General features: G+C 49.3%; 1 protein-coding gene across 2 annotated transcripts in view; it reads left to right on the plus strand.

Annotated features, from left to right (window-relative positions):
- Positions 1-313: 313 nt before the first annotated feature.
- THSD4 (thrombospondin type 1 domain containing 4) overlaps positions 314-14,811 on the plus strand; it is a 538,324-nt gene continuing 523,826 nt past the window's right edge. For both annotated transcript variants that reach the window (XR_008992663.1, XM_036907842.2), the window contains exon 1: positions 314-563. The gene's annotated coding sequence lies outside the window, so the exon portion shown is untranslated. The remainder of the gene's footprint in view (positions 564-14,811) is intronic.

Below are 14,811 nucleotides of genomic sequence, written 5' to 3' on the forward strand. Positions count from 1 at the left end.
AGCCCCCGCCTGTTGCTTCTAGAAAGGCCCACGTGCCTCCTGTGCCTCGGTCCTCCCACGGCCCCCGCAGACCTCCACCGCGCGGCCCTAGCTGACCCCCTGGTCCCACCCCTTCCCCTCTCACTCAGCAGGCCCCCGCCAGGGCCCCCCTGTCCCCGCTGCCTCTGGCCAGGCCGCTCTCCCCTCTACGGGGTGATGTCTCTTTTCCCGGTACCCAGGGATGGGTCTCGCTCGCCCGTGGCGGTGAGCGGGGGGCCGGTCCTTCCAGAGGCGGCCGCCAGGGGGCGGCAGGCGCGGCTCCCGATGACAGCAGGAGGCCGCGAGGTGGAGAGGAGGGCGCGCGGATCCCGGCTCTCCGGATCGCAAACTCCGAGCCAGAGCTCTCCGCGCGCGCCCGAGCCGCTGGCCGCCCGCGCAGCCCGACGCCGGACCGGGGCGCAGCGGGATCCCTTGCGGGGCGGCGGCGGCGGCGGCCGTCCATGCGGCTGGCTCGGGGCTGCCGGGCGCCGGGAACCACGCGGGGGCGAGGCGGCCGCCGGCCGCTCCGGGACGCGGACCGCCAGGTGAGCAGAGCCAGCCGAGCCGCGCGCCCGCGCCCCCTGCGCCCCGCCCGCGCGGCCCTGACCCGGCCGGCGGCTGCCCGTCCCTCGGGGCCCTTGTAGACCCTGGGCAGGCTGGCGCGGGCGGCGGGGGCGCAGTGGGTGTGTCCCGGGCGCCGCGGGCGCGGGGCGCTCCGGGCTCGGGGGAGCCCGCCCGCGCCTGGTTCGTGCAGACGGCTGCGCCTCCTCTCCTTCTTTTCCCTTCCTGGGGCTCCAGGTCTGAAACTTTAGGGACAGTCAACCTTGGCCGTCCCGGAGTCGGGGCCGAGGGCAGGAGCGAGTGCACATCCAGCGCGTGCGCCCCTATCCCGGCCTCGTCTCCCTCCTGCCCCGTGGGCTGGAGAGCTGGCCGTCTGGGTCGGCGCGCATCGAGCCCCAGCCTGGGCCCTCGGCCACGCCGTTTTCTAGGAAGCCTCAAATCCATGTGTGCGTGCGTGCGTGCGTGCGTGTGTGTGTGTGTGTGCGTGTGTGCGTGTGTGTGCGCGTGTGTGTGTGTGTGCGCGTGTGCGTGCGTGTGAGCTAAGCCGCTGCAACCCAGCGCCTCTGCGAGCCAGAGTGGATGGGTTGTTTCCGCCGACCCCGGACACTTCCTCACGTGCAGCCCGAGAACCTGCAGTCCCTTGGAGCGCTTGGAGAATTACCTTTTACATAACTAGCTCGCTTTAGAGCTTTAGAGATCTGCAAGTTAGTATTTTTTCCTTGAAATAACATCAGCCCTAACTTGGAAAGGGACTTGCAAGATATTCTCAGGCCCACTTAGCATCTGGAATTTGTAGGTCTGGGGCTTTCTAAGCAATCCACTCTCAGCACCGCCCTCCCCTTGGCCCCCCTCCCCCAGCTCCGCTGCTGCCTGTTGTGTGCGTGCTTGCGTTTCTTCCTGCTCCATGGTGACCCCCACCACTTAGCACTTTGCCCCATTGCACCCACTAAGTGAATGTGAAGCCCTGGACCTGGGGAGCCAGAGCGATCATGGGATGCCTGTTGGAATCTGGATTAAGAGAGAGACCAGGGACGTCTAGGGAATAATCTTGTCCAACAGTTGAAGGCACTCAGGCACAGAGTAGTCTAAAGATTTTTCAAAGATCACACGTTTCTTAAAAGCTGCATAACCTGCAGTGTATCTTCCACTTCATTGATAAAGGTGATGAAGTGGTTGTGCATAATAGTATTGTACTTGGTCTCAATATACAGAGAAGCAAACATTTTAAAAACGTGATTTAAATACAGTACTACACAATTCCTATAGCTTTCTGTTGGCAACATAGTTGAATTCCTTTAGAAAACAAAATCTTCGCTCTGGAGGAAGCAAATGGGAGTCCTGGGACTTTCCTATAAACCTAGGCAGCACCAGAGCAGGGATTTCCCAGAGGTTCTGGCCTGGGAAATGAGTTGGGTGATCACAACACTGGAGCCCCTACATAAGAAGCACCGGGGTGGGCCTCTTGTGGGGAGAGTGGCTGGTGAGCTCAGGTCCTCTCCTCCATGCCCAGCCCTGAGCAGGGCACCAGACTGTTTTCATCTTCATTTCATTCTTCCCTGCCACGAAGACATGTGTCTTTTGCTGGTAGCAAAAAAATAAGTAAAATATGTAGTCTAGTGTTTGGGAGAAAGCTCAGGGTTGGATATTTTACTTGGAGGCTTTCTGGCAGTGGTTTTGTTTTTTGTTTGTTTGTTTTTGCCTAGAAATACTTACTGTGATTGCAATCAGTTATCCTAAAGAGAGGCTGGGATTGTGCCTATCCTTCTCTGTCCCCCACATTTCTCTCCATGACTCCACCTTTCTTCCAGTTGGTCATGAGTCTCTATATTCGAGTGCCCCCAACACCCCAATCCCATCCCCCACATTTATAGCTCATTCATTCCCAAGTTCCTTCCACATTCCTTTGTAATATCTCAGGGAATTATTTTCCTGTCTCCATTCCCTCTGCCCCCTCCTTAAACCGTGTCCACATTACAGTAATTATCTTCCTCCTTGACTTCTGGCTATGAATCACTTTCTGCATTTTAATCCATCTTTTTTCATGCTGACAGATTAATATTCCCCAAATCTGATTTTGCCACATCATTTCCCTCAAGAAATTACAATGGCTCCCCAGTATTCAGTTCTGTTTAATTCTTCTTCAATGGATATTTTTGCATTTGCTGTATGCCAGGGACTGTCCTATGTGCTGGGTCTTAAACTAAGAACAAGACAATATCCTTGCCCTTGATTTGTTGACAGGCTAGCAGATGACAAATGACCACCTGGGAGAGAAAAACACAGAAAGAAATAACCATAAACAATGCAAAACATTGGGGGTGTGCAAAACATCAAGGAGGCACAGATGAGAGTGACATTTTTTCTGCATGGGAGGACCTAGGAAAATTACAGCTGGGCTTTGAAGCATGAAGAGGAGTTTGAGGGGATGGAAAAGGATGGAAGGAGGGAGGGAACACCAAGCAGAGGGAAGAGCTTGAGCAGAGACCTAGAGACGTGAAAGTGCTGCTGTGGGCATGGTTGTTGAGCCAAGGTCATTCTTCATCTGGGCATTTAAAACTTGTCTTGATTTGAGTCCACTTTCTTGATCCAAGAGCAGCCCAGTTCTTCCCTGACTGAAACCCTTCACTCCACTTATCCATTCTCATTAGTGTCATCTTGAATGCCCCTGCCCCAGAAATTCAGGTTTCCCCTCTATTAACCTACATTTTGCCATGAAGTATATCCCAGCCCTTCTTGGACACACCCGTCTCTCTCTTCCCTGAACCCGTCCTAGGTGCTTCCCTGCCTTCTTTGCACTGACTCTGTGTGCAGCCTGGACGTGTCCCAGCAGGCAAGCCTCGTCTCCCCGGCCACCCTGGAGCTGCTCCCACGCAGTCCCTTGCCTTTTCCTCCGTGTGCTCTCCCAGGCCGTGGAGCCCAGGGCCGCCAGCACATTCCCAGCAAATGTTTCCCTTCTTTCTCCTTTGCGTTTTGCCCACCTTTTATCTTTTTTGTGTGTGTGCAAAATCATGATCTGTATCTACAGATGGGAGGATATAAAGGCTTCATGGGTGTTTATTGATGATCTTCTGTGTGAAAACAGCGGATTAGACACGTTATCCTGGGAGCTCCCTCGTTCCCTGGGTGGGGGCTTCGGTGTGGGCTGTGGCGTGGGGCTCCTGTGCTGAGTCCTACCCCCTTTCAGCCCCTGCTTCACCTCTGCAGGACTTGGGTGCTGGTGCTGAAACCGCCCCCCCGCCATCTTTGGGGCCTGTTTTGCCCCCTTTTCTTTCGCCAAGCCATCCAAACTGACTTCAGTGGTTTCTGGAGCCACGCTGTCCTGATGAGCTCATTCCTTTAGTGAGCACTGGCGTGCGCTCTGCTTGGTGCTGTAATCCTCCGGGCAACCTGTAGCTGAGACATTATCATCCACATTTTATGAGGAAGAAAACTCCGACTTCCTTGCCTGAGGTCAACAATTCAGATTTTGAACCTAAATCTTAGAACCAAGCTCTCTAAGTCTGGTGTTCTTTCCACTGTATCATTATTTCCTGAAAGGGTTGTCTGCGGGACATAGGAATCAGCATCAGGATCTGGTGGGAGGAAAGCGCAGATTCTAGGGTGGAGGCAGGGCCTGGGATTCGGCATTCATATTGCCACCTGTGATTCTTCTGCAGCTCAGGTTTGAGGGCCCCTGCCCCAGGCTGCCTTTACAACGAGGTCCCCGTGACACGCGGTCAGTTATAAGGAGCTTCAGCCCAGGCAGTAGTCTTTTCTAATGGACGCCTGACCTCAACCCCAAGGCATGAGCAGCAGGGCATCACGGCCCAGGCTAGGCAGAGAGCCCTGTTTTGGTCAAAGGGCCTTTAGTTCAGTCCTGAAAGCACCCTCCTCAGCCCTCCATGAACAGGCACATAAGCTCAGCCCCCAGGGGACTCACTGTGGACTTATTTCTGGGCCTGAGCAATGCTGGGAGAGAACGATTCAGGGTGGGTTGGTTCAGGAGCCCCAAGTCATCTGGGGGTGAGAAGGGGGCTAAACTCCCCAAATAGGGCTCAGCATGCTGTGCTGGCCCCTCCCTCCTCCAGGTGTGATGAGTTGGACCTTCTTCCCCAGAGAGGGCTCAGTGACAGATTTCCTTCATTCTACAGGCCTTTCTTTCATCCCCCTGCTTCCAGCCTCGATTTCCCATCTGCCACGAGGGGGCCAAAGCCTGGTGGGCTGCTGTGGGGACCAAGTGCGCAGGCCTGCAGAGCTTTAGGCAAAGGCCTGGCGCAGAGTAGGCGCTCGGCGTCCATTCTCTTACCTGCTCTGAGCCTGTCGGTGCCTGGCCGGCAGGGGTGCTCAGTGTATGTGCTATAGAAAAAACATAATTTCAGGTCCGGGGGGTTTGTGTCTGAAGAGCTAAATATTGCAACCTTATATGTCAAACCCAGCAAATGAACATCCCCAGCTGTGCAGTAATAATAATAATGAATGATCCATTCCATAGCCTCTCCCCTCCCCACCGCCTCCCCCAGTTTCCTTCCATTCCACCAAAGGAATCCCAAGAGACAGGCAGCTGGCTCTCCCTAACCGTAATAATAGTTAGGGAGAGCTGGCTCTTCCTGCTAATATATTTTTCTTTTTATCTAATCTTTCCACTGAATGTACTACGCATGCCGATGAGTCCTGCGGAAGCTGATCACTTAGGTGGTGCCCCCAGCACTCTCCCTTGGCCCCTCTGCTCTCAGGCGTGGTCCCGAGGACAGAGAGCCAGGCTTACACACTGGTGTCTTTTCCCAGAAGGGTGGTACTGGGCAGCTCATGACCTGGGCTGGGCAGCAGGCTGGCCTGCCCCACCCTCCCAGCCAGCTGGCTGGCTGCCCGAGGGCTGGCCAGCATGGAGGACCCAAGTAACGAGTGATTAATGGGCACCCCATCTAATCTCCTGCCAGGGGAAATGAAGGGCCAGCCGAGGGCCGGGGCTAGTCATGACCTGCTCCAGGTGGGCCTGGAATGCACCCAGCTCAGGATGGGGATTAAGGCTTGAAAGATGGAGGAAATGAGATGTTAACCCTTTAGGCCAAGGCCCTCTGAGCCCCGGCAGGGAAATCACAGGGGAATTATCTGCAGGCATCTGATGAAAGAGGAGCATGCCGTTTGATTTATGGCCGGGATGCGGCCACATGACTGTCTAGGGTGCCGCGAGTTGGGGGACAAGCCATGTCTTTGACTAAACCAATTTTCTTGAAGGCTCAGTCGAGAGAGAAGATTAATTTCTTATGAAAGTGGATATATGTACCGCTGGGAGGCTGCTCTACCTGATTGCTTCTTGGAAACCTTCTGATTGTATCAGCAAGTTACGAATTTCTAGTTGCCTAACACACTTTTCCTCCTGACACCCAGTGCATCTGACTGCTTGTCATTTCAAAGAAGACAGAGGAGGGAGTCTGGCACTGGCTGGTCAACATCTCCAGCATGGGGTCCAGCCCCCCTCCCCAGGCAGCAGCACATTTGCGTTCAAGGCCTTGGGTGCATGAAGCTGTAGATTCCTGAACAGTTTCCTTAACCTCTTGGGCTGTAGTTTTTCTGCCTGCAAAATGGGGGTAATAATAGTACATACCCTGGGTGAGATTCATGAGAATGCAAAATGCTTAAAGCCTTCACAAGCATGTGGCAGTGCCATGTGAATGTCAGCCTCGTTTTTTTCTCCCCTCCCTGGCCAAATCCAGAGATGGTCTTCATAGCTCGCTTTGGGTGAATGGATGACATGCTCTGTGATTGATCTCTCTGGTTTGACCCCTGACCTGCACATGCCTCGCATTCTGGTGTCCCTCACCCTCCTCTGCTGCTGGCCCCCTGGCCTCCAGCTGCCCTTTTGATGACACTCCAGTGGCCCTGGCCCCCTGCCTCCAGGCTCGGTGGCGGGACACTTGGGCTGAGCAGTGAGGCCTGGCTGGTCCTCTTGTGGCAGGTCGCTCCTGCAGCAGCTCAGCCCATTGCTAGCCTTGCTGTGACCTGACAGCCCTGAGCCAAGTGGCTGTGGGTAGACCGGGCAGCCCTGAGAGCAAAATTAAGAGCTGTGGAAACAGTGTGACGTGGATGCAAATCACGGCCCTGTCCCCCTTTCTGGTTTCTCTGAGCTCTCTTTGCCTCATCCTGATTGAGGTTAATAATAGTAACACTTAGCTAATGGTTGAGAGGCGGGTCAAACCCCACAGCGGACATGAGGCTCTTTGAGGCTGCGTGGGAGAGTTTATTTCTGTTACAAGGTGAGCCTGGGGCATGGAGCTACGTCTTCAAGTTTTGAAGTCTCATTACAAGGTGTGCACTGACATTCTAGGCTCTAGCTCCGTTTAGTGTCTTTTTTCAGGACTGACAAGTAGCCGGGGTTTACTTGACTTCAGCGATGTTTTAGTTAAGGCCCAGGGCTTCACGCTGCTTGAAGTTTTAAGGACCTTCTGGCCAGCTAAGGGAACAGGAATTGATATTTATGGAGCTCCTTGATAGTACTGGGCTTTACCTTCATTCACTTATTTAATCTGCTCAATCATCTATGTGAGCTAGACTTCATTATTTCCTGCTCTGCAGCCTGGAAAATAGAGGCTCAGAGAGGTTAAGGAACTTGCACAGGCTTACACAGCAAGTAGGTGTCAGAGTGATGTTTGAATTCCAAGTCATCTGACTTCAAAACTTGTGCTTTGGAGGGGCCTATGGGCCAGTCAGTGCCTCCATCTAATTGTAACCCACTAAAATTTTTAAAAATTGAGATACAATTCATATACCATAAAATTTATCATTTTAAAATGTACAAATCAGTGGTTTTTAGTTTATTCACAAAGTTGTGCAGCCATCACCATGACATGATTCCATCTAATTCCAGAATATTTTCATCACCTCAAAAAAGAATCTCCATACCTATTGGAAGTCACGCCCCACTCCTCCCCATTCCAGGCCCTGGAAGCCACTAATCTAGTCTGTTTCTGTGGATTCTGTACATTTTCCTTTAAATGGGATCATGCGATATGTGGTCTTTTGTGCCTGGCTTCTTTCACTAAGAATGATGTTTTCAAGGTTCATCCATGTTGAAGGGTGGATCAGTACTTGATCTTTTTATCCTGTAACCTAACCCACTTTTAAAATGAAAGGTAAGACTGACTTTTTTCTAGAAAAGGGGTGTTCAAAACAGCTGCAACACAGAGGTACTCACTTTCTACTGTGAGCAGATGGGAAAAGCACAGAGGTGGTGCCTTGCTGTGGAGGTGCATGCAGGGTGGGGGGACTGCTGGGGGTTATGTCTGCGAGTAGCAGGGGTGCCCAGCTTCTTTCCTCTGGAAACATTTTTGTGCTGCCCTCAGCTCACGCCATTAGCCAAGCCTATCCTGTAGAGGAAGTGTGGGTGCAATAGGACCCCTGCCCAGGGGAAAGAGGCTAGAGTCTGCCAGGTTTGGATGCTGTCAGACATATTAGCCTGGCACAGTCTGCTGCACTGCTCTGAGCTCCAGGTAGATGCTGGTGTCAGATTGCCAAGTGCTGACAGCATGCTTGATTTACTTTTAAGGTTTTTAGATATAATTCCTTATTTTTTCTGATTCCAAAGGTAAGGTATATTTATTGTGGAAAACTTGGGAAATACCACAAAAACACAAAGAAGAAAAATAAAAATCATCCATAATTCCATAACCAATGATGATCATTATTTTTAATGTGTATCTTTCTAGTCTCTACCTATTATACACACACACACACACACACACACACACACACTGTTTTGTAACATTGGTATCATGCTGAACATATTGTTTTGTTCAGTATGTTTTTCACTTATTAATACATGTAGAGAAAATTCCTCTGGCCAGGATCCTCACCTGAACCTAAACTGCTTGATGACGTAATTGGCCTACGCTAGGCTAAAGCTTTCACACGTTAGGCCATGAGCCATTATTGCTGGTGTTACTCTATAAAGAGCTCCACCCAGTGCTCTGCCCAGAGGCAGAGGCAGAGGCAGAGACGGGTTGCAAACGCCCCAGAGGCAGACGTGATTGCTGCGCAGACGCCGTACCCCAGTGAGAATAAAGCTTGGTGGGAGCCCTTTTACCCCTAAGTTCTGCTGCTGTTATTTGGTCTCAGCGAATCCAGAGTGAGCTTGCGCAGGGACAGTCCCCCTCAGGCGAGATGGTACGTCATAAACACTTTCCCTATGTACTAAACATTCAAAATTCTTTCAAAACATGATTTTTTAAATGGTTGCAGAGTATTTTTTTAAATATTAATGTTTGCTTAAACCATCCCCTATTTTGGGACCTATTGGTTGTTTTTAGTTTTTCAATATTATTTATAAATAAACTGCTTTTTTGTGTATTTTTTGTACTTCTATTAATGTATAGTTCTGTTTTTGGGACAAAAGAGATAAGTATTCTTAAGGTATTTGATATGTATGGTCAAATTGACCTTCCAGAAAGACTGTATAATTTATAATTCCACAATTGTGTTATTTTTAACTTGAATTTTACTGTACGTAACTTTACCCAAAATGTCCCTCCCTCGCTCCTCTCCGTCCCATCTCCCGCCCCTCACCTCCTGCCCCGTCCTGCAGAGTACACTAACTGCTTCTATTTTTCTGTTTTCTCCTTGCTGTTTGCCTTTAAGCATGAACACATTTGTCTTTTTCACATACTATGATTTTGTGTAAACATTTCTCTTGACTAAGTGAGGGTCCCCATTTTTAAGGAGAATGACAATTTCCATCATTTTGCTCCATCATGGTTTTCTTAGCTCTCCCCATTCTCTGTTAGGATTTAGGCTGTTTCTACTTTTTTTGTAATTAAAAAATTAGCACTGCCTGCATGAATGTTCAATTTGCAGTGATTTATTTATTTTTCTGATCTCATGTTCCATTTGGGAAATTCAGTTCCCAGCCATGTAATTCCCAGGTCAAAATCAGGGGCCATTCTAATAATGGTACATGCTGCTCAGGGGTGGTTCAGAGAAAATACACCTGGGAGGCTCAGGTGAGAGTTCTGAGAAACAGAATGGCTGCTTGTTTTCTGCCTCCCCTTTCCTTTCCCACTAGGTGCAGTTCCTTCCTGAGGCTCACCGGGGAGGAACTCAGCACTTCACTCCTAGCAAGGGATGTAAGAGGTGCTGTGAGGTGAGGACGTCTGACTTCCATACAGAGGAGTTAGGTCAGTGTTCAGACAGTGTTCACTTAGAAAGGGAACCACACAGTATGTGGTCTTTTGTGACTGACTTCTTCCACTAAGCGTAGTGGAGTGGAGGGGCTTGGCAACTTCTGAGATTGTGCTAATATGCTGTAGAGGTTCTGCATGTACTAATATCACATGCATGGTGGGCATCGTTATGCATTCATTCACTCCTGCATCCAGTGCTTTCTGAGCCCTTACCTTGCATCAGCTGGCTGCACCGTGCATTGCAAATGGTGTGAGTTCTAGTCCTGACTTTGCTGCTTATTATAGCTTTGAACAGCTTAAGCTCTTTGAACTTCAGTTTCCTTGTTTGTGAAATAGACCAGTCGTCACTGTACGTACCATAGGAGTGAGAGGAGACAGCATGTGTGCAGTGTTTGGTCATTCCTACAGTGAAACGCAGGGCCTGCCATGTGCCTTAACCAGCCCTGGGACATTGTTCATTTTAAAGATAAAGACAATGCCATTCCTGCCTTGAGGGGCGCTTACAGCTTTGGAGGGCAGGCAGAGACTATGATCAGGGTGATAAGCATGCAGGAGGAGGGCTGGGCACCCATGTGAAGGGCATCGGACTCAGATTGTACGAATTCAGAGACCTGAGCTCCCCCCATTTAAGAGGGGAAAACAGTGTAGAGGGAGGGAGAAAGGAAGTAGAAGCCAGTTGTGTTTTATGCGAGGGCTGCATTCTTGAAGACCTCACAGGATTCAGATCACTCACGATTCAGACTTTTTGTTTCCCAAAGACTAAATGCAAGGAGCTTGCGTATGTTTTTGACACATACTCAGAATGCACACCATGCTTTGATGTTGTTTTGCACATTGCTGGCGTCATCTCTAACACTGCACCACGGGCTCGCTTACAAACTGCCCACTCAGTGTCTCGTGATGGTTCTTTGGTGTCCTCAAAGCCAAGCTGATTGTGGTCATCATCCCCGTGTGTTTTTAATCTGGCACCACCATTTGACAGACTGTCTAGATCAGGGTTGGCAAACTTTTTTTGTAAAGGGCCAGATAGTTAGTATTTTGGCTTTGCAAGCTTTGTTGCAACTAGTCAACTCTGCCTTTTGAACACGAAAGCAGCTACAGACAATACAGAAATGAATAGGCAGCACTGTGTTTCAGTAAAGCTTTATTTATGGACACTGCAGTTTTATGTAATTTTCATGTCATAAGATGGTATTCAATCAAATTTTGTTCAGTCATTTGAAAATGTGACAAAAACAGGCAGTAAGTCAGGTTTGACCTAGTCTAGATGACTATAATATTTTTAAATTGTTGTCAATTGTAAAAAGAGTGAATGCTAAAATAACCCAATTGTTAGCAAAATCACTCATAGCTATTTCAGTGCTTATAAGGGGTTATCTTAATTCACAAATTCTAATCAAAAGCTTGTGGGTATTTATCAGCTTGTGTGATAGCAATGTAGGCAATTACTTCAACATAATCTGTAATTGTTTAAGGGATTAGTCCAATGATTTTAAAAAATTTAAATCATATTATTTTGAAATCTAGGCATCAAGGACTCTATTAATATCGTTACATCATTTTATTTCATGATTCAAACTGTAAACTGTACAATTGTTTGTTGTACACTGTTCTGGAGTCTAGCAACTCTGCCTGACTCTCAACAGCCTGACGGCCTGTGGGAAGGGGTTTGGAACTTGCTTCTGGTCGGAAGTTTCAGTGTAGAAGCCAGGGGAAGGCATGGAGGGGCACCAAGGAGTAGGTCTGGCACATGGTGAATGTGGCATAAACTTTTGTCCCCTCTCTTCCCTTTTTTTTCTTCCCTACCCAAAAGTTCTGTACATTTGGTCAGCTCCAAAACATGCTGAGCCTCTTTGAAATTGTTACTTTGGTTCTTTCCACATGCAGTAAAGTCACTAACCTTTTTAAATGGAAACAGAAACAAAGGCTGTTAGAAAGCAGTTTCCCCTCCCGGGTCACCGGCTTTCCCTTGCTGGAGAATAAGCGGTGTTGTGCAGAGCCAGCCAGCCAGGGCCAGACAGGAGGCCTCAGATCCAAAGAAGACGCGTTCAGCTGGGGGCAGACCCAGCTCTCTAGCCAGGAGGGGGGCGCCTGGCCTGCTGACTGCTCTGAGTTCTGCAGCCCCTGGGTGTATCTTGATCTCAGGGATTCCAACAGTAGGAGAGCCAGGATCCTCTCCAGATGGAAGACCACCAGCCCCGAAGGTGACAGCGATGCTGTAGTCCTTGGCCTGTGAGCCTGCTTTTGCTGTGTGTGTTGGATGGAAGGCCCATCTTGAGTAGACGTGTGTTTGTGTTGTTTAGAGGATGATGGGGCATAACCATATGTGCTTTCTGGCCTGGGGTCTGGCAGGATGCAAGGGGAGGCAGCCACTCTCCTTGGTTGGTGGGATTTTCATTAAAATGTTGGGTTGGGGGCTAACCATCGTCCTGTGCTTTAGTTGCTCTTTGGTTTATAGACAAGTGGTCTTAGAGCCAAGAGCATAGGTGTGGAGTTCCTGACTGCGCTAACTTGCCGTTTGACGTCCAGCAATCCTTTCTCCATCTCTGTGGTCACTAGCTGTTCATTCCCAGGTGAATGGCGGTAACCTAGATGACTTCTGAGGGCCCACCTCTCAGTTGTGACCTGGGGAGCCTGGATTTTCACTCCTCTCTGGCAGCAATAAGACATGCTTCCCTCTCCCCACTGCGGTGGTCAGGGGAGGTCTGTTGGAGAGTGGGGGCTCTTACCCCCACCCAGCAGTAACGGGGCCATGCATCCCCTCCTGCCCCCACTCCCACACCAATGGTGTCAGCAGAGGCCACCTGAGGTGCAATACTGAGGCACTCCTACCCCTCCCAGCAGGAAGTATCAGTGGAGACCTGTTAGGGCGCTGGAACTCCCACCCCTGCTCAGCAGCAGTGATGAGTCCCTCCTCCCCCTTGAGCGTCAGTAGAGGCCAAGAGGGGAACCAACCTGGACTTCTCTCCCCATTGGGCCATAATGAGATAGAGCCCCCTTTCCCCTGCTGGTGAAGTATCAGAGGAAGCCAGCTAAAACAGAAGGTTTAAGTAAGATTTAGAGCCTCATAACAATACCCAAAATATCCAGGTTTTAATCGAAAACCACTTGTCATACCAAGAACCAGGAAGATCTCAAATTGAACGAGAAAAGTCCATTGAGGAAGATACCAAGGTGACAAAGATGGGAGCATTATCAGACAAAGATTTGAAAACGAACATCATAAAAATGCTTTAGTGAGCAATCAAGAACACACTTGAAACAAATGAGAACAAAATGGAATGTCTCAACAAAGAAGTTATAAAGGACCAGATGAAAATTTTAGAACTGAAAAATACAATAGCTGAAATAAAATCTCACTGGATGGGCTAAATAGAAGAGTGGAGGTGGCAAAGAAAAGAATCAGTGAATTTGGAGATAAACAACAAAAAATTGCCTAATCTGAACAACATAGAGAAAAATAGACTGGGGGGAAGAAAAAAAAGGACAGTCCCTCAGGAACCTGTAACAAAAGCTGTGACATTTGTGTCTTTGAAATCCTAAGAGAGCAGAAAGAAGGGAGGACTAAAGAGCACTTGATGACTAGTCGCCGTAAAGTTCCCAAGGTTAGGATAAGACACAAACCCAGAGATTCAGAAAGCTCAGTGAATTCCAAACTGGATAAACCCCCCCAAAGTCCATATCAAGATATGTCATAGTCAAGCTTCTGAAAATAATTTTGAAGAAGAAGAATGTAGTGGGAGAAATCATTCTAGCAGGTTTCAAGACTTAGAGAGCTGTAATAAGCAAGACTGTGTGGTACTGACCAAGGGATAGACACGCGGATCAGTGGAACAGAATAGAGAACCCAGAAACGTGTGCCCGTCTGATTTCTGACAAAGGTGCATAAGGAAATCAGAGACATGCTAATGAGCTGAATGATGATTTGGATGAGGCTGGTGGAAGATGGAGGGAGGAGAAGAGAGTTTATCTGAGGGAGAATACAAATGCAGAACTGAGAGTCCGCAAGAGACTGGGCCTCGGGCACACAGGAGGGGGACATCTCAGAGGCCCCTGTAAGCTTTGAGCTTTTTTCACTGGAAGGATGGTGATACCACCACCGAAGTCAGAAAGCTGGGTGAGAGGAAGGCTTGGTGGGGAGCGGGTGACTGGGTCCTTTTATTCTTCATCCTGGGTGGGCTGTCAGCAAGAAGAAGCAAGAGGCACAGGAAAGCAGTCTGAATGAGAGGGTAGGCCTCGAGGTGTTGGGGTTTTGAGACCTCAGCATGAGATAATAATCAAAGAGGTCAGAGTGCCAAAGTCCTTACCCAGTGTGCACAGCTCGTTAGTGGTGCTGGGTTATTGTTGATATTTTTCTAGTCTTGGTTTGGGTCACAGGGAGCACCAACGAGGCAGGCAGAAGAGGCAGGAAGAAAACACATTTGTGTGGCCATTGATGAGGGAGTTCAAGGAAAAGGGTCTGGTAACAGTTTTATTCTTGCTAAACCCAACTGTCTTATTGTGTCCCTTGACCTCTGGGTGAACTTTGACTCCAGTGACTTGCCTTTCTTGGTTTCCTTGAAAACATTTCCTAATTCACAAGATGCTTGTCTGTTTTCCATTAGCATAATCTTTTAATCATGGCACCTAATTTCAGCTTTACCTAATACCAGTCCATCACAGAATTGTGTCAAGGAACTAAGACAAATTTGCCAGGCTTCTGCTTCCTTCTGTGAGGATAGATGGAGCCTTTTGGCATACGTTTCACACAAGTGATTGCTACAAATCATTGACTAGATTTCTATCACTTAAAAAAATAAAGACATAACTCAGATGTCAATGCACAAGTCCCAGGAGCCGAGTAGGAATAGGCAAATCCTTTCTCCTGATGTTCAGAAGCTCCAGAGGGCACCAGATGTTCAGAAGGGCAGAGCGGGTGGCTGGCTGATTTATGGTGGCTTGGGCACACCCAGCAGAGGTGTGTTCTGGACAGGCAGATGGGACCACTGAGAAATATCCCGGACTCAAGGCCAAAGCCACTGTGGAGGGAGCGGAGCATAGCCCAACCTTACCATAGCGTCTGCCCGGAGGGGGCCCAGGC

The sequence above is a fragment of the Manis pentadactyla genome, chromosome 11 (assembly GCF_030020395.1).
Source record: "Manis pentadactyla isolate mManPen7 chromosome 11, mManPen7.hap1, whole genome shotgun sequence".
NCBI lineage: Eukaryota > Metazoa > Chordata > Mammalia > Pholidota > Manidae > Manis > Manis pentadactyla.